This window comes from Nansenia antarctica, assembly GCF_963989245.1.
Source record: "Nansenia antarctica genome assembly, chromosome: 8".
Lineage (NCBI taxonomy): Eukaryota > Metazoa > Chordata > Actinopteri > Argentiniformes > Microstomatidae > Nansenia > Nansenia antarctica.
The window spans coordinates 23,179,850-23,182,255 of record NC_137678.1 but is presented as its reverse complement, the minus strand read 5'-3'; the positions used below and the strand labels follow the sequence as shown (position 1 = coordinate 23,182,255).

At 50.6% G+C, this 2,406-nt stretch overlaps 1 pseudogene across 1 annotated transcript in view; it reads right to left on the bottom strand.

Annotated features, from left to right (window-relative positions):
• Positions 1-284: 284 nt before the first annotated feature.
• The window catches only part of LOC308164033 (uncharacterized protein KIAA0930 homolog), a 22,445-nt pseudogene continuing 20,323 nt past the window's right edge, over positions 285-2,406 (bottom strand). Inside the window, exons 5-7 of the transcript in view lie at positions 2,231-2,390; positions 1,055-1,210; positions 285-451 (exon numbers count right to left, since the gene is read on the bottom strand). The product of the transcript in view is annotated as an uncharacterized protein KIAA0930 homolog (transcript). The remainder of the gene's footprint in view (positions 452-1,054; positions 1,211-2,230; positions 2,391-2,406) is intronic.

The following is a 2,406-nucleotide window of genomic DNA, read 5'->3' as shown; positions in this document are numbered from 1 at the left end:
AGATATTTACAAGAAACAGACACATTCTTTAAGCCTTTTTTTCCTCTTTTCCGGGGTCATTGTGTGTTCAGCCAATGACGACTCACTTCCAGGTCATGTGACCCTGACGGACAGTCAGGATGTTCCGCTATGCTTGCCTGATGTCCAGGGCCCGTTTCTGTGGAGCTCCGCCTCGCACCTGCGGATCCTCTTCGAGCAGGGACATGAGATAGAGGGAAGAGGCACTTTTTGATTGGCTGGTTTTCATTGTTCCAAAAGGTTTCCCCTTTTGTCCTCTCCTCCTGTCCGTTAACTAGACGTTTGGTGTAGTTCATCTGTCTCGACACTAGGTGGTAGTGTTGTTGGTGTTGTCTCAGTGGCCTGATGCTGGTAGGCACTTGGTAGTGGGGATCTGAGGCTGTTGGGCTCTGCTATGTCATCAGGATGGGCTTCTGTCTGACCTCCAGGATGTCTGGGGACGCACCAGAAAGACAAACGATGAGGTGAAGCCTGCCTATGAAATCTGCTTTATTCCACCGCAAACAACGTTTCGGCCAAGCTTTCGTTTTTCAAATGCACACGTTAAAGACACAAAATAAAGACTGTTTTTTCCCTGGCCTTTGACCTGAGGTGAGCCTGCCTCCTGACACTGCACTTTATTTTACATTTTTTTTACAAACCTTTTTATTGACACTGCACTTTTTTAAAAACTTTTATTTCTGCACTTGTATTTTGTATTGCACCTTGTTTTTAGTGTATTTTTATCTGTTGTTTCTCTTTTACTAGTGTTTTCTGTTAAGCATTTTGGACGGCTATTTTGTCGTTGTAAAATGTGCTATATAAATAAACATTCCTTACTTACTTACTTACTTACTTACAAAGGAGCATCCTAAATAGTCTCCCCACCTCATCGGCAGAGCAACCTCCTTCATACTCTGCTACTGCTACTGAACTATACTGTCCTTAACTTAACCCAATAAAACTGCCGGTTTCCCCCTCTGTCAACTTTGACCTCGCTCGTTCCTACTGACACACACAGCCCCATGCCGGCCCGTGTGGCGGTTGACCCCCTGACCTGTGGTGATGCGGTGCATGGGCAGGGTGACGTAGGTGAGGTGGGAGAAGAGCAGGAAGTACTCCTCCGTCCGGTTCAGCTTCAGCCAGGAGCCCACCAGGGAGCGGCCCGTCCCAGAGAGAGAGCGGGAGCGCAGGTTAGAGGTGTTCAGCTGGTCTGGAGGCAGAGAGAGAGGGGAGGGGGGGCAGGTTAGAGATGTTCAGCTGGTCTGGAGGCAGAGAGAGAGGGGGGGGGGGCAGGTTAGAGGTGTTCAGCTGGTCTGGAGGCAGAGAGAGAGGGGGGGGGGCAGGTTAGAGGTGTTTAGCTGGTCTGGAGGCAGAGAGAGAGGGGAGGGGGGGCAGGTTAGAGGTGTTCAGCTGGTCTGGAGGCAGAGAGAGAGAGCGGGAGCGCAGGTTAGAGGTGTTCAGCTGGTCTGGAGGCAGAGAGAGAGGGGAGGGGGGGCAGGTTAGAGGTGTTCAGCTGGTCTGGAGGCAGAGAGAGAGAGAGGGGGGGGGCAGGTTAGAGGTGTTTAGCTGGTCTGGAGGCAGAGAGAGAGAGGGGGGGGGGGCAGGTTAGAGGTGTTCAGCTGGTCTGGAGGCAGAGAGAGAGGGGGGGGGTAGGTTAGAGGTGTTCAGCTGGTCTGGAGGCAGAGAGACACGAGGTGCGTTTCCATAAAACTTTCTGATTCGCATTTCGAGGTGATTCGCATCAGTTTGAGACGACCTGCATGAGAAATGTTATGGAAACGGCTTGATTCGCATAAACTCGATGCAAATCACCTCTAATTCGCACAAAGTCGATACGCTCGCTTGAGGTGAATTTTGCCTTATGAGAATCACCTCTCGTTCGCATCAAGTTTTATGGAAACAGGTCATTCGAATAAACTCTGACTTAGCGAATTTCAACTACAGTCACACTCTCCTGCTTATATCTCTCTGCTTATCTCTCTCTCTGCTTATATCTATCTGCTTATATCTCTCTCTCTGCTTATCTCTCTCTCTCTCTGCCTATATCTCTCTGCTTATATCTCTCTCTGCTTATATCTCTCTGCTTATATATCTCTCTCTCTCTCTCTGCTTATATCTCTCTGCTTATCTCTCTCTCTCTCTCTCTGCTTATATCTCTCTGCTTATCTCTCTCTCTCTGCTGATCTCTCTCTCACATGTGAGGTGTGACGCGTGACGTGGGCCCTCTCACCTTCGTCGTCCTCTTCCCTGAAGAACTCCTCGCTGTCATTGGCTGAGTGGGACTTCTTCATCTCGGCGATGCGGTTGCGGGGCACCTTGCGGCGCAGGGAGGGCGAGAAGAAGGAGGGGCGGTTCCTCTCCGGGGTCGGGGGCGTGCTGAAGGAGGTAACCTGAGGACACGAGAGG